Genomic DNA, 21,060 nt, shown 5'->3' on the forward strand with positions numbered 1-21,060 from the left:
TGATCACTCTTTCTCATAAGTTCACAACCTTACTTTCCTTTCTTGCTTTCGCCTTTGTGAGCTGCTCCACCCAAACCGAAATGCCCTGAAGACAGAAATACACCCACCCCAAGCCCGTACAGTCACATAGGGGGTGAGTCCGCTCGCTGACGCATCCCCACATCCCACAGCAAGCCCACCTTGCCTTGGCCCCGGCCCCTCGCACAGGCCTTCCCACCAACCCAGCCCCTCCGTAGCAGCACAGTTTCCCAGCATGCACCCCACAAAGACTTTCTTTGCCAGTCACCCCTGGCACTTACAGCAACACACCACATCAGCATCAAGAGCCCTGGGAGTGGAGAGCTGGCCAGGCCCTCACCCCGGCAGGATCCTCTTCCCCCTCCTTTAGCTGATGGCAGACAGACAAGACACCTCCCAAGAGGTGTCCAGCCCTCTCTCTCAACCACTCATGAGTACAAAAGCCCAGCCTCTACTCACCCACCCCGCCTCCCAAAACCCCACCAGCAGCCCCTGGTCCCAGCTGAACAGCAGCCAGTGCTGAAGATCTGGCTCGTGTTGTCGGACACAACCTTCCCATGGATGTCTGGGCCCCTGAGCACTTTCCAGGGGTGGGAGGGCGCAGTCCTGATTACAGGGAGGTCCCTGTCCCAAGGGGGACATTTTCTTCCTCCTCACTCCTGACTCGCAGCTCCATCACCTTCCTCCTCTTCTTTCTTGATCCCTCCTGACTCGCAGGTCTACCACCGTCATCTTCTTTCTTGATCCCTGTTGACTTGCAGATGCACTCCAATCCTCTTTCTTGATCGCTCTTCCTCGTAGGTTCACCACCTTCCTCTTCTTTCTTGCTTTCGCCTTTGCGAGCTGCTCCACCCGAACAGAGATGCACAGAAAACAAAAATATACCCACCCCAGGCCCCTACAGTCACACCAGGGGGCGAGTCCGGTCGCTGACGCATCCCCACACCCCACCACAAGGCCACCTTGCCTTGGCCCCAGCCCCCCGCACAGGCCTTCCCACCAACCCAGCCCCTCCGTAGCAGCACAGTTTCCCAGCATGCACCCCACAAAGACTTTCTTTGCCAGTCACCCCTGGCACTTACAGCAACACACCACACCAGCATCAAGAGCCCTGGGAGTGGAGAGCTGGCCAGGCCCTCACCCCGGCAGGATCCTCTTCCCCCTCCTTTACCTGCTGGCAGACAGACACCTCCCAAGGGATGACCACCCTGCTCCCTTAACTGCTCCCAAGTCCAAGAGCCCAGCCCCTGCTCACCACCCCCACCTCCCAAAACACAGCCAACAGCCCCTGCTCCCATTTTACCACTTTACCCCCGAGCACGGTTTCTAGGGGTGGGAGGGGGATGCACTAATCACAGATCGTTCCCTGTGCTTAAGGATACATTCTCCTTCTCGCTGGCTCAGCCTGCCCATCTTCCTCCTCACTCTTGACTCGTAGCTCCATCACCTTTCTCCTCTTTTGTCCCCTCCTGACTCACAGGTCCACCACTGTCATCTTCTTTCTTGACTCTGCTTGACTCACAGGTGCGCTCCAATCCTCTTTCGTGATCGCTCTTCTGTGTCAGTACACGGAAGACCGGGCACATGAGAAACTGCAAGAGTCAACAGCATGAGAACAAGCATTAGTGGAAAAATACAAGAACAAAGGACTGTATGCTATGTGATACATCAAGGAAAGAGGAGTTGATACAGGATTGATGCATCAAGGACAGAGGGACAGCTTGTGATAGACAAAAAAGGTGTTTATGGCAGTGACTTTGGTGGGAACACAAAACACATCACTTATGTAATGACTAACTTAGCTAATCAACAAATGCTTGAGCAAGCATCATAGCGAGTATAAACGCAAGCCTGAATTTGTAATAAACATCTCTCATTGCACCTTAAAAGAGAGTCCGTACTGCATTCGCTACAAAAGGCGCCCTGGAACAGGGACTTTCAGCGTGCCTATAAAGGCAGTAGCCGCTCTGGTAGCGAAGCCCAATCGAACCAGGAAACAGGACCGGGAACCAGGACAGTGCGCGCCCACCACCAACGAAAGGTGAGCGATTGGGAACCATGGGAGGGAAGTTATCCCTTAAGCAAAGACAAACCCTGGATGTCCTTCAACATGCGCTACAAACGCAAAATCAGGATGTATCAGGGGTCTGATTGGTGAGTTTATTACAATGGATTGCTAATCATGTGCTAGACTTTCCTACAACTAGTACATTTCAATTGGAGACATGGCACAAAGATGAATGAGAATTATATGAACAGGTAACGACTGGAGATAAAGCTGCTTGCAAATATTCATCTACTTGGGGAAAAATTATGACTACTAAGATACAGGATACAGGACTGATACATCAGGGACAGAGGGACAGCTTACTATAGAAAAAAATGCGTATATGGCAGTTACATCGCTCATGTCATGTCTAACTTAGCTAAAGAGCAAATGCTTGAGCAAGCATCATAGCGAGTATAAATGCAAACCTGAGTTTGTAATAAATGTCTCTCATGGCACCTTACCGTGAGTCCACGCCAGATTCGCTACACTCTTCCTCATAGGTTCACCACCTTCCTCTCCTTCCTTGCTTTTCCTTTGCATGCTGCTCCACCTGAAGAGAAACACACAGAGGACTGAGCTACACCAGCCCAAGGGCACTACAATCAGACAGGGGCTGAGTCCGGGGGCTGACACCTCCCCACACCCCACAACGAGCCCACCTTGCCTTGGCCCCGGCCCCTCGCACATGCCTTAGAGATATCATAGCTCAGTACAAATCCCCACAGTCCTCACCTGCTGTTTGGTGCTTGCGGAGGGTCACACTCCCTGTGCCCCAGGGCACTGGCCCTACACGGCCAAGCTCGGCAGCGGGACTGTCTGGAGCTGCCGCTGGCTGGTTCTCCAGCTTTAGGGTCACCCGCAGAAGCCCGCTCTCCTCAGCTCTGCACACCCATCCAGTTGCGCCGCCCAGGCAAAGTCAGCTCCACCCTCTGCTCTACACCTCACCTGCAAACAACCAACTCTTCAACTGACAACTGTCCAAAACCCACCGACAAACTCTCCACACCTCAGCCTTTCGTTTGCAACTGCTGCCTCTAGTGCATCTCACAGACAAGCCTTCAAAATCCCCTCATCCTGCAATAACACTCCAGCACTGATCACCTGTGGGAACAACTACCACAATACCATGCAAACACCAACCAGTTCTGGCACGGAAATATCACTTTCTCCTCAAGATTCCACCCTACACCAACTGCTGACAAACACACGCTGTCCTCACCAAAGCCAAACGCTGCAACAACCAGCGACAACTCAAATTTGCGTGGGCGGTGCAAAATTGCAGGGGTGAGCTAACGCAGAGCTGGGCTTGAAAGCTGCAGAGTGTGCACCCTGTGGTATAACGTGGCGAGCTACTGCCATTCTGCCTTCTCCCTGGGAGAAGCGCGTGAGCAGAGGCTGCTTCAAGGCACGATGGGAACGGTTTGGTTCTCCGGGTCTCTCAGGGCGAGAGCGATAAATGTGATCTGTGTCGTGGCGCAGGAACTTCCCGTACACTTGCTCCTCCATTCGGTCTCGGGTGCTGCAAGAGAGGGAGCGAGAGATTCAGGGCAAGATTGACAACCTCGGCGTCCCCGTCCCAGCCACGGGTCACCCAAACCTGCAGACATCCCGGGAGGCCCCCTAAGATTTACACTGCCCTATGCCCCACCCTTGAAGCCTGGACATCGCCAGAACCATAGAGCAAGTATTTCTTGAGGAGGCACCCAAAGGGTCCGTGTTCTCTTTCAGGCAGATGCTAGCGCAAGATTGCAAATCATCTCACAGCTACCAGGAAGGTAAAAAACAACGTCTTGAAATGGGAAAGGAACAGGTATTGTTTCTCTTCATCACCTCCCTCATTGCCACGTTATCAAGGTCTCCCGCAATGTTCCACAGGAAACTTGAAGCTTGGAATTCCTGGTATTCTGAACCTGGGCAAGAAAGGAAGAAAAGCATGAGACTGATCATAAAGAGGGTGGCTGCTCGTAACATGGAAAGAGCAGTAACAAGGTAAAAAGATATCACTTTTCCTTAGAGAGCTCTCAAAGCTGCCTGTTAAGGACAAGAAAAACAAACTTGTGACGGACCATTACTTAAAATCCAAGGCCCAGGGAGCGATCTAATGTACATTGAAACGCGGGCCACGAGACAGTGGAAGTGCCACGAGCTGAGACTGAAGGGACAGAGGATGAATTTCCAAAGAAGTTTAGGTTTCGATGTCAAAACGGAAAATTCTACGTCATTAAAATATAATGCAAAAGTCAGTGTAAAATCAAGTAAGGCAACGACTCCAAATGAACTCCCAGGCGCTTCAGTCACTCAGGAGATCAAAAATGAGGATCATTTCTCACCTGCCCACCTCCCAAACCCCAGCCTATGTCCCCTGCTTCCAGCTTACCTGAGCCCAGATTAAAGGAGGATTTCAGAGGCCATGCCAAGTTCTGCTGCTCCTCGTTCGGGTTGCCAGTCTTCCTCCTCGCTCTGGAATTGCAGGTCAACCGCCTTCCTGTTCTTCTTTGATTGACGCTGAGCTGCCGCGTTACCCGCTGCCGTCTGAGCGGATCTCGGGGAGCCTCTGGAACCGCCAGAGCGCTCCCCCCACCAACATTCTCTTGCCTTGTTTTCGGGGTTCCTCTTCACCAGCTGAGGCGCCCTCCCATCCCCCGCCGCCCTCTTACCTTTTTCTAGAGGTCTCTTGAGCCACCAGCAAGCTCCCCCGCACCTTCCCTCAGCGATCTTGGCCCGCCAGAGGCCTGCCCCTCGCCAGCCTCCTCCCCTTTTCCTGGGTGCTGCTTGAACCACTGGTGGGCTCCCCTCCACCATCCTCTCGTCCTTTGTAGGGCAGTCTCGTGACTCACCAGAGCGCTCTCCGCCGTTGCCTTGCTGGGGTTATTGACACCGCTTGACTTGCCAGAGCGCTCCCCCTCGCAGTTCTCTTGTTGGATTTCTTGGGACCTTTTGAACCAGTGGAACAACGGGAATGCTCCCCCCCACTGTGACCTTGCCTTTCTTCAGTGCGATCTTGACGTGCTGGAGCACTTCCCCGCGCCGTCCTCTTGCCTTTTACTGGGGAGTCTCTTGAATATCCACAGCACTCCCCCCTGCCATCCTTTACCAGATTTTTTGACACTTCTTGACATCTCGGAGTGCTCTCACTCACCCTTGTCTTGCCTATTTTCAGGGCGCTCCTGTCCCGCTGGATGCTCCTCCCTGCTGTCCTATTGCCAGATTGAGAATTCTCGACCTGTCCCAGCGCTACCCCACCGTCCTTCTGCCTTCTACCTGGGAAGTCACTTGAAGAACTGGAGCACTCCCCCCTGCTGTCCTCTTGCCTTTCTTCACTGAGATTTTGGCCTGCCAGAGCACTCCTCCCTGTTGTCCTCTCACTGGATTTCTTGGGACCTCTTGACCCACTGGGTTTCTCCTCCTGCTGTCCTTTTGCCTTTCTTTAGTACAATCTCAGCCTGCTGGAGCGCTCCCCCTCGCCGTCCTCCTGCTGGATTTCTTGGAACCTCTTGACCCCTTAGGGCGTTCCCCCTGCCACCCTCTTGTGGTTTTTGGGGGAGTCTTGTCATCAACCAGGCCGTTTCCCCCCACCATCCTCTTCCCCTTTTCCTGGGTGCTTCTTGATCCACCAGAGTGCTCTCAAAGCTGCCTGTTACCATCCTCTAACCATTCTCTTGCCTTTTTTGGTGGAGTCTTGTGACTCACCGGAGCGTTCTCCACCATTGTCTTGCTGGATTTGTTGACATCGCTTGACCTGCCGGAGCGCTCCCCCTCACAGTTCTCTTCCTGGATATCTTGGGACATTTTGAACCACTGGGGGGCTCCCCCCCGCCATCCTCTTACCGCATTTATTGAGACGTCCTGATCTGCCAGAGCGTTCCCCCTCGCCGTCCTTTTGCTGGATTTCTTGGGATGCCTTAAACAACTGTGGGGCTCCCACCCACCATCCTCTAACCGCATTTATCGAGATTTCCTGATCTGCTGGAGCGCTCCCCCTTGCCGTCCTCTTGCTGGATTTCTTGGGATCTCTTGGACCACTGGGGGGGCTCCCACCCGCCCTCCTCTTACCGCATTTATTGAGACTTCCTGATCTGCTGGATTGCTCTCCCCCTGGCCTTCCTCTTGCACTTTTTTGGGGGAGTCTTCTTCACACATCCGAGCGCTCTCCCTCACCCTTGTCTTGCCTCTAGTCAGGGCGCTCTTCTCCCGCTGGAACGCTCCTCCCCGCCATCCTATTGCCAGACTGAGAATTCTTGACCTGCCGCAGTCCTGCCCCGCCATGCTCCTGCCTTCTGCCTGGGAAGTCACTTGAAGAACTGGAGCGCTCTCCCCCGCTGTCCTCTTGCCTTTCCTCAGTGGGATTTTGGCCTGCTAAAGAGCTCCTCCCTGTCGTCCTCTTGCTGGATTTCTCGGTACCTCTTGACCCACTGGGTCTCTCCTCCTGCCGTCCTTTTGCCTTTCCTTAGTACATTCTTGGTCTGCTGGAGTGCTCCCCCCCACCATCCTCTTGCTGGATTTCTCGGGACCCCTTGTCCCATATAGGACATTCCCCCCCACCACCATCCTGTTGTGTTTTTTAGGAGAGTCTTGTGATCGACCAGAGCGCTCCCCCCTTGACATCCTCTTCCCCTTTTTCTGGGTGACTTTTGAACCACTGGTGAACTCTCCCCCATCATCCTCTTGCCACATATATTGAGACTTGTTGATCCGCCAGAGCGTTTCCCCCACTGTCCTCTTGCCAGATTTACTGATACCTCTTGTCCTGTCAGAGCGCTCCCTCTCGCAGTCCTCTTTGTTCAGTTTGTAGGGTAGGAGGGGGGATCTCTGATTACAGAAAGGTCCCTTTGTTCTAGGAGACATTCCCTTGCTCCATGCTTCAGGTTGCCCATCTTCCCTCTCATTTTCAATATGCACGTCCATCACCTTCCTCCTCTTCTTTCTTGATCCCTCGACTCCCGGATGAACTCAAATCCTCTTTCTTGATCACTCTTTCTCGTAAGTTCACAACCTTACTTTCCTTTCTTGCTTTCGCCTTTGTGAGCTGCTCCACCCAAACCGAAATGCCCTGAAGACAGAAATACACCCACCCCAAGCCCGTACAGTCACATAGGGGGTGAGTCCGCTCGCTGACGCATCCCCACATCCCACAGCAAGCCCACCTTGCCTTGGCCCCGGCCCCCCGCACAGGCCTTCCCACCAACCCAGCCCCTCCGCAGCAGAACAGTTTCCCAGCATGCACCCCACAAAGACTTTCTTTGCCAGTCACCCCTGGCACTTACAGCAACACACCACATCAGCATCAAGAGCCCTGGGAGTGGAGAGCTGGCCAGGCCCTCACCCCGGCAGGATCCTCTTCCCCCTCCTTTACCTGCTGGCAGACAGACAAGACACCTCCCAAGAGGTGTCCAGCCCTCTCTCTCAACCACTCATGAGTACAAAAGCCCAGCCTCTACTCACCCACCCCGCCTCCCAAAACCCCACCAGCAGCCCCTGGTCCCAGCTGAACAGCAGCCAGTGCTGAAGATCTGGCTCGTGTTGTCGGACACAACCTTCCCATGGATGTCTGGGCCCCTGAGCACTTTCCAGGGGTGGGAGGGCGCAGTCCTGATTACAGGGAGGTCCCTGTCGCAAGGGGGACATTTTCTTCCTCCTCACTCCTGACTCGCAGCTCCATCACCTTCCTCCTCTTCTTTCTTGATCCCTCCTGACTCGCAGGTCTACCACCGTCATCTTCTTTCTTGATCCCTGTTGACTTGCAGATGCACTCCAATCCTCTTTCTTGATCGCTCTTCCTCGTAGGTTCACCACCTTCCTCTTCTTTCTTGCTTTCGCCTTTGCGAGCTGCTCCACCCGAACAGAGATGCACAGAAAACAAAAATATACCCACCCCAGGCCCCTACAGTCACACCAGGGGGCGAGTCCGGTCGCTGACGCATCCCCACACCCCACCACAAGGCCACCTTGCCTTGGCCCCGGCCCCCCGCACAGGCCTTCCCACCAACCCAGCCCCTCCGGAGCAGCACAGTTTCCCAGCATGCACCCCACAAAGACTTTCTTTGCCAGTCACCCCTGGCACTTACAGCAACACACCACACCAGCATCAAGAGCCCTGGGAGTGGAGAGCTGGCCAGGCCCTCACCCCGGCAGGATCCTCTTCCCCCTCCTTTACCTGCTGGCAGACAGACACCTCCCAAGGGATGACCACCCTGCTCCCTTAACTGCTCCCAAGTCCAAGAGCCCAGCCCCTGCTCACCACCCCCACCTCCCAAAACACAGCCAACAGCCCCTGCTCCCATTTTACCACTTTACCCCCGAGCACGGTTTCTAGGGGTGGGAGGGGGACGCACTAATCACAGATCGTTCCCTGTGCTTAAGGATACATTCTCCTTCTCGCTGGCTCAGCCTGCCCATCTTCCTCCTCACTCTTGACTCGTAGCTCCATCACCTTTCTCCTCTTTTGTCCCCTCCTGACTCACAGGTCCACCACTGTCATCTTCTTTCTTGACTCTGCTTGACTCACAGGTGCGCTCCAATCCTCTTTCGTGATCGCTCTTCTGTGTCAGTACACGGAAGACCGGGCACGTGAGAAACTGCAAGAGTCAACAGCATGAGAACAAGCATTAGTGGAAAAATACAAGAACAAAGGACTGTATGCTATGTGATACATCAAGGACAGAGGAGTTGATACAGGATTGATGCATCAAGGACAGAGGGACAGCTTGTGATAGACAAAAAAGGTGTTGATGGCAGTGACTTTGGTGGGAACACAAAACACATCACTTATGTAATGACTAACTTAGCTAATCAACAAATGCTTGAGCAAGCATCATAGCGAGTATAAACGCAAGCCTGAATTTGTAATAAACATCTCTCATTGCACCTTAAAAGAGAGTCCGTACCGCATTCGCTAAAAATGGCGCCCTGGAACAGGGACTTTCAGCGTGCCTATAAAGGCAGTAGCCGCTCTGGTAGCGAAGCCCAATCGAACCAGGAAACAGGACCGGGAACCAGGACAGTGCGCGCCCACCACCAACGAAAGGTGAGCGATTGGGAACCATGGGAGGGAAGTTATCCCTTAAGCAAAGACAAACCCTGGATGTCCTTCAACATGCGCTACAAACGCAAAATCAGGATGTATCAGGGGTCTGATTGGTGAGTTTATTACAATGGATTGCTAATCATGTGCTAGACTTTCCTACAACTGGTACATTTCAGTTGGAGACATGGCACAAAGATGAATGAGAATTATATGAACAGGTAACGACTGGAGATAAAGCTGCTTGCAAATATTCATCTACTTGGGGAAAAATTATGACTACTAAGATACAGGATACAGGACTGATACATCAGGGACAGAGGGACAGCTTACTATAGAAAAAAATGCGTATATGGCAGTTACATCGCTCATGTCATGTCTAACTTAGCTAAAGAGCAAATGCTTGAGCAAGCATCATAGCGAGTATAAATGCAAACCTGAGTTTGTAATAAATGTCTCTCATGGCACCTTACCGTGAGTCCACGCCAGATTCGCTACACTCTTCCTCATAGGTTCACCACCTTCCTCTCCTTCCTTGCTTTTCCTTTGCACGCTGCTCCACCTGAAGAGAAACACACAGAGGACTGAGCTACACCAGCCCAAGGGCACTACAATCAGACAGGGGCTGAGTCCGGGGGTTGACACCTCCCCACACCCCACAACGAGCCCACCTTGCCTTGGCCCCGGCCCCTCGCACATGCCTTAGAGATATCATAGCTCAGTACAAATCCCCACAGTCCTCACCTGCTGTTTGGTGCTTGCGGAGGGTCACACTCCCTGTGCCCCAGGGCACTGGCCCTACACGGCCAAGCTCGGCAGCGGGACTGTCTGGAGCTGCCGCTGGCTGGTTCTCCAGCTTTAGGGTCACCCGCAGAAGCCCGCTCTCCTCAGCTCTGCACACCCATCCAGTTGCGCCGCCCAGGCAAAGTCAGCTTCACCCTCCGCTCTACACCTCACCTGCAAACAACCAACTCTTCAACTGACAACTGTCCAAAACCCACCGACAAACTCTCCACACCTCAGCCTTTCGTTTGCAACTGCTGCCTCTAGTGCATCTCACAGACAAGCCTTCAAAATCCCCTCATCCTGCAATAACACTCCAGCACTGATCACCTGCGGGAACAACTACCACAATACCATGCAAACACCAACCAGTTCTGGCACGGAAATATCACTTTCTCCTCAAGATTCCACCCTACACCAACTGCTGACAAACACACGCTGTCCTCACCAAAGCCAAACGCTGCAACAACCAGCGACAACTCAAATTTGCGTGGGCGGTGCAAAATTGCAGGGGTGAGCTAACGCAGAGCTGGGCTTGAAAGCTGCAGAGTGTGCACCCTGTGGTATAACGTGGCGAGCTACTGCCATTCTGCCTTCTCCCTGGGAGAAGCGCGTGAGCAGAGGCTGCTTCAAGGCACGATGGGAACGGTTTGGTTCTCCGGGTCTCTCAGGGCGAGAGCGATAAATGTGATCTGTGTCGTGGCGCAGGAACTTCCCGTACACTTGCTCCTCCATTCGGTCTCGGGTGCTGCAAGAGAGGGAGCGAGAGATTCAGGGCAAGATTGACAACCTCGGCGTCCCCGTCCCAGCCACGGGTCACCCAAACCTGCAGACATCCCGGGAGGCCCCCTAAGATTTACACTCCCCTATGCCCCACCCTTGAAGCCTGGACATCGCCAGAACCATAGAGCAAGTATTTCTTGAGGAGGCACCCAAAGGGTCCGTGTTCTCTTTCAGGCAGATGCTAGCGCAAGATTGCAAATCATCTCACAGCTACCAGGAAGGTAAAAAACGTCTTGAAATGGGAAAGGAACAGGTATTGTTTCTCTTCATCACCTCCCTCATTGCCACGTTATCAAGGTCTCCCGCAATGTTCCACAGGAAACTTGAAGCTTGGAATTCCTGGTATTCTGAACCTGGGCAAGAAAGGAAGAAAAGCATGAGACTGATCATAAAGAGGGTGGCTGCTCGTAACATGGAAAGAGCAGTAACAAGGTAAAAAGATATCACTTTTCCTTAGAGAGCTCTCAAAGCTGCCTGTTAAGGACAAGAAAAACAAACTTGTGACGGACCATTACTTAAAATCCAAGGCCCAGGAAGCGATCTAATGTACATTGAAACGCGGGCCACGAGACAGTGGAAGTGCCACGAGCTGAGACTGAAGGGACAGAGGATGAATTTCCAAAGAAGTTTAGGTTTCGATGTCAAAACGGAAAATTCTACGTCATTAAAATATAATGCAAAAGTCAGTGTAAAATCAAGTAAGGCAACGACTCCAAATGAACTCCCAGGCGCTTCAGTCACTCAGCAGATCAAAAATGCGGATCAATTCTCACCTGCCCACCTCCCAAACCCCAGCCTATGTCCCCTGCTTCCAGCTTACCTGAGCCCAGATTACAGGAGGATTTCAGAGGCCATGCCAAGTTCTGCTGCTCCTCGTTCGGGTTGCCAGTCTTCCTCCTCGCTCTGGAATTGCAGGTCAACCGCCTTCCTGTTCTTCTTTGATGGACGCTGAGCTGCCGCGTTACCCGCTGCCGTCTGAGCGGATCTTGGGGAGCCTCTGGAACCGCCAGAGCGCTCCCCCCACCAACATTCTCTTGCCTTGTTTTCGGGGTTCCTCTTCACCAGCTGAGGCGCCCTCCCACCCCCCGCCGCCCTCTTACCTTTTTCTAGAGGTCTCTTGAGCCACCAGCAAGCTCCCCCGCACCTTCCCTCAGCGATCTTGGCCCGCCAGAGGCCTGCCCCTCGTCAGCCTCCTCCCCTTTTCCTGGGTGCTGCTTGAACCACTGGTGGGCTCCCCTCCACCATCCTCTCGTCCTTTGTAGGGGAGTCTCGTGACTCACCAGAGCGCTCTCCGCCGTTGCCTTGCTGGGGTTATTGACACCGCTTGACTTGCCAGAGCGCTCCCCCTCGCAGTTCTCTTGTTGGATTTCTTGGGACCTTTTGAACCGTTGGAACAACGGGAATGCTCCCCCCCACTGTGACCTTGCCTTTCTTCAGTGCGATCTTGACGTGCTGGAGCACTTCCCCGCGCTGTCCTCTTGCCTTTTACTGGGGAGTCTCTTGAATATCCACAGCACTCCCCCCTGCCATCCTTTACCAGATTTTTTGACGCTTCTTGACATCTCGGAGTGCTCTCACTCACCCTTGTCTTGCCTATTTTCAGGGCGCTCCTGTCCCGCTGGATGCTCCTCCCTGCTGTCCTATTGCCAGATTGAGAATTCTCGACCTGTCCCAGCGCTACCCCACCGTCCTTCTGACTTCTACCTGGGAAGTCACTTGAAGAACTGGAGCACTCCCCCCTGCTGTCCTCTTGCCTTTCTTCACTGAGATTTTGGCCTGCCAGAGCACTCCTCCCTGTTGTCCTCTCACTGGATTTCTTGGGACCTCTTGACCCACTGGGTTTCTCCTCCTGCTGTCCTTTTGCCTTTCTTTAGTACAATCTCAGCCTGCTGGAGCGCTCCCCCTCGCCGTCCTCCTGCTGGATTTCTTGGAACCTCTTGACCCCTTAGGGCGTTCCCCCTGCCACCCTCTTGTGGTTTTTGGGGGAGTCTTGTGATCAACCAGGCCGTTTCCCCCCACCATCCTCTTCCCCTTTTCCTGGGTGCTTCTTGATCCACCAGAGTGCTCCCCTGCACCATTCTCTTGCCTTTTTTGGTGGAGTCTTGTGACTCACCGGAGCGTTCTCCACCATTGTCTTGCTGGATTTGTTGACATCGCTTGACCTGCCGGAGCGCTCCCCCTCACAGTTCTCTTCCTGGATATCTTGGGACATTTTGAACCACTGGGGGGCTCCCCCCCGCCATCCTCTTACCGCATTTATTGAGACGTCCTGATCTGCCAGAGCGTTCCCCCTCGCCGTCCTTTTGCTGGATTTCTTGGGATGCCTTAAACAACTGTGGGGCTCCCACCCACCATCCTCTAACCGCATTTATCGAGATTTCCTGATCTGCTGGAGCGCTCCCCCTTGCCGTCCTCTTGCTGGATTTCTTGGGATCTCTTGGACCACTGGGGGGGCTCCCACCCGCCATCCTCTTACCGCATTTATTGAGACTTCCTGATCTGCTGGATTGCTCTCCCCCTGGCCTTCCTCTTGCACTTTTTTGGGGGAGTCTTCTTCACACATCCGAGCGCTCTCCCTCACCCTTGTCTTGCCTCTAGTCAGGGCGCTCTTCTCCCGCTGGAACGCTCCTCCCCGCCATCCTATTGCCAGACTGAGAATTCTTGACCTGCCGCAGTCCTGCCCCGCCATGCTCCTGCCTTCTGCCTGGGAAGTCACTTGAAGAACTGGAGCGCTCTCCCCCGCTGTCCTCTTGCCTTTCCTCAGTGGGATTTTGGCCTGCTAAAGAGCTCCTCCCTGTCGTCCTCTTGCTGGATTTCTTGGGACTTCTTGACCCATTAGGGCGTTCCCCCTGCCACCCTCTTGTGGTTTTTGGGGGAGTCTTGTGACCAACCAGGCCGTTTCCCCCCACCATCCTCTTCCCCTTTTCCTGGGTGCTTCTTGATCCACCAGAGTGCTCCCCTGCACCATTCTTTTGCCTTTTTTGGGAGAGTCTTGTGACTCGCCGGAGAGTTCTCCACCATTGTCTTGCTGGATTTCTTGACATCGCTTGACCTGCCGGAGCGCTCCCCCTCGCAGTTCTCTTGCTGGATTTCTTGGGACGTCTTAAACAACTGAGGGGCTCACACCCACCATCCTCTAACTGCATTTATCGAGATTTCCTGATCTGCCGGAGCGCTCGCCCCTGCTGTCCTCTTGCTGGGTTTCTTGGGACCTCTTGACCCACACGAGCTCTCCTCCCCACCGTCTTCTTGCCGGACTTATTGAGACTTCTTGACCCGCCAGAGTGTTCCCCCTCATCATCCTCCTGCCTTTTTCTGGGGATTCTCTTCAACAACTGAAGAGCTCCCCCGCACTGTCCTCTTCCCTTTTTTCTGGGTGATTCGTGAATCACCGGTGAGCTTCTCCTTACCACCCTCTTGGGCTTTTTTCAGAGCAACCTTGACCCATCAGAGCACCCCCTCACCGTCCTCTTGCCAGATGTACTGAGGGTTCTTCATCTGCCACAGCGCTCCCCCACGCCGTCCTCTTGCTGGATTTCCTGGAACCTTGTGAACCACTGGGGGGCTCCCACCCACCATCCTTTTACCGCATTTATTGAGACGTCCTGATCTGCCAGAGCGCTCCCCCTCGCCGCCCACTTGCTGGATTTCTTGGGACCTCTTGGACCACTGGGGGCCTCCCACCCACCATGCTCTTACCGCATTTATTGAGACTTCCTGATCTGCTGGAGCGCTCCCCCTCGCCGTCCTCTTGCTGGATTTCTTGGGTCCTCTTGACCCATTAGGGCGTTCCCCCTGCCACCCTCTTGTGTTTTCTGGGGGAGTCTTGTGACCAACCAGAGTGCTCCCCCCCACCATCTTCTTCCCCTTTTCCTGGGTGCTTCTTGATCCACCAGAGTGCTCCCCTGCACCATTCTCTTGCCTTTTTTTGGGGGAATCTTGTGACTCACCGGAGCGTTTTCCACCATTGTCTTGCTGGATTTCTTGACACCGCTTGACCTGTTGGAGCGCTCTCCCTCACAGTTCTCTTGCTGGATATCTTGGGACCTCTTGAACCACTGGGGAGCTCCCACCTGCCACCTTCTTACCGCATTTATTGAGACTTCCTGATCTGCTGGATTGCTCTCCCCACCGGCCTTCCTCTTGCACTTTTTGGGGGAGTCTTCTTGACACGTCCGAGTGCTCTCCCTCACCCTCGTCTTGCCTCTAGTCAGGGCGCTCTTCTCCCGCTGGAACGCTCCTCCCCGCCATCCTATTGCCAGACTGAGAATTCTTGACCTGCCGCAGTCCTGCCCTGCCATGCTCCTGCCTTCTGCCTGGGAAGTCACTTGAAGAACTGGAGCGCTCTCCCCCGCTGTCCTCTTGCCTTTCCTCAGTGGGATTTTGGCCTGCTAAAGAGCTCCTCCCTGTCGTCCTCTTGCTGGATTTCTCGGTACCTCTTGACCCACTGGGTCTCTCCTCCTGCCGTCCTTTTGCCTTTCCTTAGTACATTCTTGGTCTGCTGGAGTGCTCCCCCCCACCATCCTCTTGCTGGATTTCTCGGGACCCCTTGTCCCATATAGGACATTCCCCCCCACCACCATCCTGTTGTGTTTTTTAGGAGAGTCTTGTGATCGACCAGAGCGCTCCCCCCTTGACATCCTCTTCCCCTTTTTCTGGGTGACTTTTGAACCACTGGTGAACTCTCCCCCATCATCCTCTTGCCACATATATTGAGACTTGTTGATCCGCCAGAGCGCTTCCCCCACTGTCCTCTTGCCAGATTTACTGATACCTCTTGTCCTGTCAGAGCGCTCCCTCTCGCAGTCCTCTTTGTTCAGTTTGTAGGGTAGGAGGGGGGATCTCTGATTACAGAAAGGTCCCTTTGTTCTAGGAGACATTCCCTTGCTCCATGCTTCAGGTTGCCCATCTTCCCTCTCATTTTCAATATGCACGTCCATCACCTTCCTCCTCTTCTTTCTTGATCCCTCGACTCCCGGATGAACTCAAATCCTCTTTCTTGATCACTCTTTCTCGTAAGTTCACAACCTTACTTTCCTTTCTTGCTTTCGCCTTTGTGAGCTGCTCCACCCAAACCGAAATGCCCTGAAGACAGAAATAAATACACCCACCCCAAGCCCGTACAGTCACATAGGGGGTGAGTCCGGTCGCTGACGCATCCCCACATCCCACAGCAAGCCCACCTTGCCTTGGCCCCGGCCCCCCGCACAGGCCTTCCCACCAACCCAGCCCCTCCGTAACAGCACAGTTTCCCAGCATGCACCCCACAAAGACTTTCTTTGCCAGTCACCCCTGGCACTTACAGCAACACACCACATCAGCATCAAGAGCCCTGGGAGTGGAGAGCTGGCCAGGCCCTCACCCCGGCAGGATCCTCTTCCCCCTCCTTTAGCTGATGGCAGACAGACAAGACACCTCCCAAGAGGTGTCCAGCCCTCTCTCTCAACCACTCATGAGTACAAAAGCCCAGCCTCTACTCACCCACCCCGCCTCCCAAAACCCCACCAGCAGCCCCTGCTCCCAGCTGAACAGCAGCCAGTGCTGAAGACCTGGCTCGTGTTGTCGGACACAACCTTCCCATGGATGTCTGGGCCCCTGAGCAGTTTCCAGGGGTGGGAGGGCGCAGTCCTGATTACAGGGAGGTCCCTGTCCCAAGGGGGACATTTTCTTCCTCCTCACTCCTGACTCGCAGCTCCATCACCTTCCTACTCTTCTTTCTTGATCCCTCCTGACTCACAGGTCTACCACCGTCATCTTCTTTCTTGATCCCTGTTGACTTGCAGATGCACTCCAATCCTCTTTCTTGATCGCTCTTCCTCGTAGGTTCACCACCTTCCTCTTCTTTCTTGCTTTCACCTTTGCGAGCTGCTCCACCCGAACAGAGATGCACAGAAAACAAAAATATACCCACCCCAGGCCCGTACAGTCACACGAGGGGGCGAGTCCGGTCGCTGACGCATCCCCACACCTCACCACAAGGCCACCTTGCCTTGGCCCCGGCCCCCCGCACAGGCCTTCCCACCAACCCAGCCCCTCCGTAGCAGCACAGTTTCCCAGCATGCACCCCACAAAGACTTTCTTTGCCAGTCACCCCTGGCACTTACAGCAACACACCACACCAGCATCAAGAGCCCTGGGAGTGGAGAGCTGGCCAGGCCCTCACCCCGGCAGGATCCTCTTCCCCCTCCTTTACCTGCTGGCAGACAGACACCTCCCAAGGGATGACCACCCTGCTCCCTTAACTGCTCCCAAGTCCAAGAGCCCAGCCCCTGCTCACCACCCCCACCTCCCAAAACACAGCCAACAGCCCCTGCTCCCATTTTACCACTTTACCCCCGAGCACGGTTTCTAGGGGTGGGAGGGGGACGCACTAATCACAGATCGTTCCCTGTGCTTAAGGATACATTCTCCTTCTCGCTGGCTCAGGCTGCCCATCTTCCTCCTCACTCTTGACTCGTAGCTCCATCACCTGTCTCCTCTTTTGTCCCCTCCTGACTCACAGGTCCACCACTGTCATCTTCTTTCTTGACTCTGCTTGACTCACAGGTGCGCTCCAATCCTCTTTCGTGATCGCTCTTCTGTGTCAGTACACGGAAGACTGGGCACATGAGAAACTGCAAGAGTCAACAGCATGAGAACAAGCATTAGTGGAAAAATACAAGAACAAAGGACTGTATGCTATGTGATACATCAAGGACAGAGGAGTTGATACAGGATTGATGCATCAAGGACAGAGGGACAGCTTGTGATAGACAAAAAAGGTGTTTATGGCAGTGACTTTGGTGGGAACACAAAACACATCACTTATGTAATGACTAACTTAGCTAATCAACAAATGCTTGAGCAAGCATCATAGCGAGTATAAACGCAAGCCTGAATTTGTAATAAACATCTCTCATTGCACCTTAAAAGAGAGTCCGTACCGCATTCGCTACAAATGGCGCCCTGGAACAGGGACTTTCAGCGTGCCTATAAAGGCAGTAGCCGCTCTGGTAGCGAAGCCCAATCGAACCAGGAAACAGGACCGGGAACCAGGACAGTGCGCGCCCACCACCAACGAAAGGTGAGCGATTGGGAACCATGGGAGGGAAGTTATCCCTTAAGCAAAGACAAACCCTGGATGTCCTTCAACATGCGCTACAAACGCAAAATCAGGAGGTATCAGGGGTCTGATTGGTGAGTTTATTACAATGGATTGCTAATCATGTGCTAGACTTTCCTACAACTGGTACATTTCAGTTGGAGACATGGCACAAAGATGAACGAGAATTATATGAACAAGTAACGACTGGAGATAAAGCTGCTTGCAAAATATTCATCTACTTGGGGAAAAATTATGACTACTAAGATACAGGATAAAGGACTGATACATCAGGGACAGAGGGACAGCTTACTATAGAAAAAAATGCGTATATGGCAGTTACATCGCTCGTGTAATGTCTAACTTAGCTAAAGAGCAAATGCTTGAGCAAGCATCATAGCGAGTATAAATGCAAACCTGAGTTTATAATAAATGTCTCTCATGGCACCTTACCGTGAGTCCACGCCAGATTCGCTACACTCTTCCTCATAGGTTCACCACCTTCCTCTCCTTCCTTGCTTTTCCTTTGCACGCTGCTCCACCTGAAGAGAAACACACAGAGGACTGAGCTACACCAGCCCAAGGGCACTACAATCAGACAGGGGCTGAGTCCGGGGGCTGACACCTCCCCACACCCCACAACGAGCCCACCTTGCCTTGGCCCCGGCCCCTCGCACATGCCTTAGAGATATCATAGCTCAGTACAAATCCCCACAGTCCTCACCTGCTGTTTGGTGCTTGCGGAGGGTCACACTCCCTGTGCCCCAGGGCACTGGCCCTACACGGCCAAGCTCGGCAGCGGGACTGTCTGGAGCTGCCGCTGGCTGGTTCTCCAGCTTTAGGGTCACCCGCAGAAGCCCGCTCTCCTCAGCTCTGCACACCCATCCAGTTGCGCCGCCCAGGCAAAGTCAGCTTCACCCTCTGCTCTACACCTCACCTGCAAACAACCAACTCTTCAACTGACAACTGTCCAAAACCCACCGACAAACTCTCCACACCTCAGCCTTTCGTTTGCAACTGCTGCCTCTAGTGCATCTCACAGACAAGCCTTCAAAATCCCCTCATCCTGCAATAACACTCCAGCACTGATCACCTGTGGGAACAACTACCACAATACCATGCAAACACCAACCAGTTCTGGCACGGAAATATCACTTTCTCCTCAAGATTCCACCCTACACCAACTGCTGACAAACACACGCTGTCCTCACCAAAGCCAAACGCTGCAACAACCAGCGACAACTCAAATTTGCATGGGCGGTGCAAAATTGCAGGGGTGAGCTAACGCAGAGCTGGGCTTGAAAGCTGCAGAGTGTACACCCTGTTGTTTAACGTGGCGAGTCACTCCCATTCTGCCTTCTCCCTGGGAGAAGCGCATGAGCAGAGGTTGCTTCAAGGCACGATGAGAACGGTTCGGTTCTCCGGGTCTCGGAGGGCGAGAGTAATAAATGTGGTCTGTGTCGTGGCGCAGGAACTTCCCGTACACTTGCTTCTCCATTCAGTCTGGTGCTGCAAGAGAAGGAGAGAAAGAAAAAGTTAGGACCGAGTTAACAACCTCATCATCCCTGACCCCTAATCTGCAGGAATCCTAGGAGGCCTGATATAATTTTGCTCATCTCCCTGTCTTTGCTGGAATACTTTACTGTAGAAATTTCTGTCATCAACATTCTCTTAACCGATCTGATGTGTTCATAGTTCCTAGCCCAGCATCCTTTCCTCAAAGTACCTCAGCATTTCCCTTTGAAACCACACCTTAGTGCCATCCCGTCCCAGAGCTACCTCAGCATTTCCCACTGCAGCCTCTGCGATGCCATCTCCTCCCTGAGGTACCTCAGCCTTTACCACCAAAACCTCTCTCCCTTCCGTCCTCTCCTTTAAGTCCCTCACCCTTTCCCGCCAAAGCCTCCCCCGATGTCATCTCCTCCCCGAGGTACCTCAGCCTTTCCTGTCAAAGCCTCCCCCGATATCATCCCCTCCCCGAGGTACCTCAGCCTTTCCCATCAAAGCCTCCCCCGATATCATCCCCTCCCCGAGGTACCTCAGCCTTTCCTGTCAAAGCCTCCCCCGATATCATCCCCTCCCCGAGGTACCTCAGCCTTTCCTGTCAAAGCCTCCCCCGATATCATCCCCTCCCCGAGGTACCTCAGCTTTTCCCGCCTAAGCTCCTCCCGCGCCGTCCCGCCCTCAGGTTCCTCCGCCGCTCCCTCCGTTCCCGGCCCCCCCCGCCCCTCGCGCCCCCCCTTGGCGCTCCCGACCCGCCGCTGCCCCCTCCCGCTCGCTTTCCTCCCTCTGTCCTGTGTCACTACGGGGGCTCCCCCTCCGCCCCACGGCCCCGCCCGAGCCCCGCGCAGCGCTCAGCGCGGGGCTCCCTTCCCTCACAGCCGCCCGCGTGTTTCCCCCTCGCCCCGGCCTGGGGCCGCGCTGTTGCGGCTGGCTGCCCCTCGCCTTCCTCCTTCCGAAACCAGCCCGTCTGTCACCCTCCAGCCTCGCCCCTCAGCCGGTCCCGGGCCGGCCCCGTCCAGCCTCCCCGCTGTCCGCCCGCCCCTCGCTCACCGCCGGCCCCGCCGTTCCTCGCGCGCTGCTCCAGCCGCCGCACCTCCGGCACGCGCTCCGCGGCCCGCGCACTTACGCAGCGTGTCCCCGCCCATCCCGCGCAGGAGCCAATCCCGTCCGCGTCCGCCACCGGGCTGCGCCCCCCCCCCCCCCCGCCTCCGCGTCCGGCACTGGCCCCCCCTGCCCCTCGCCTCCTGTCCCGGAGCCACCGGCGGCCGCAGAGCGGCGCTGTCCGCCCGCAGGGCGGGGCCGGGAGCTTTCAGGCTGCGTCTGCCCGGGACCGAGGGCTCTGCCGCCTGCCCGGGACAGCCTGGGACCGAGGGCTCCGCCGCTGCAGCCCGTTTCGTGCCGTTTGCACTCCCCAGGTTACACGGCTGCAGCCTTCCTGCTGGTTTAGCTCACACACCTTTCTTCTTTCTAACTGCACAGCAGTTCACACTCACAAAAGTTCGTGCTGGTTGGCATAAGAGTATCTGCATAAGAATTTACAAACATTACAAAGATATACCACAGACCACAGCTTTCTAAGCTTTCAAGTTAAAGTTCCATGTTTAAATAAAACAGACAATACCAGTAGAGCTGTGTACCTCTGTCGTCTTTGTTCAGAAAGAAGTGACAACACCAGAAAACACATTGACAGCCAGTGCTTTGAACAGTGAAGGTGGGATCTACAAAAGTCTGATTAAACTAAACAGCCTCAGGTCTTTATCAAGCTGCAGATCTGCCAGGAATGCTGAAATGCAAGAGTTTACTCCTGCAATATTCCACGAT

At 54.3% G+C, this 21,060-nt stretch overlaps 2 long non-coding RNA genes across 2 annotated transcripts; both read right to left on the bottom strand.

The window, feature by feature from the left end:
* Positions 1–1,047: 1,047 nt before the first annotated feature.
* LOC139828164 (uncharacterized) lies at positions 1,048–7,090 on the bottom strand. Its single transcript, XR_011739526.1, has 5 exons — positions 4,446–7,090; positions 3,899–3,978; positions 2,801–3,587; positions 2,530–2,618; positions 1,048–1,610 (listed from the first exon to the last, which is right to left on the bottom strand). It is a non-coding gene; the product is annotated as an uncharacterized lncRNA (long non-coding RNA).
* An 11,111-nt stretch (positions 7,091–18,201) lies between these two features.
* On the bottom strand, positions 18,202–20,348 carry LOC139828165 (uncharacterized). The gene is made up of 3 exons (XR_011739527.1): positions 20,290–20,348; positions 18,461–19,245; positions 18,202–18,278 (listed from the first exon to the last, which is right to left on the bottom strand). It is a non-coding gene; the product is annotated as an uncharacterized lncRNA (long non-coding RNA).
* Between the last annotated feature and the right edge of the window lie 712 nt (positions 20,349–21,060).

The sequence above is a fragment of the Patagioenas fasciata genome, chromosome 6 (genome assembly GCF_037038585.1).
Source record: "Patagioenas fasciata isolate bPatFas1 chromosome 6, bPatFas1.hap1, whole genome shotgun sequence".
Classification (NCBI taxonomy): Eukaryota; Metazoa; Chordata; class Aves; order Columbiformes; family Columbidae; genus Patagioenas; species Patagioenas fasciata.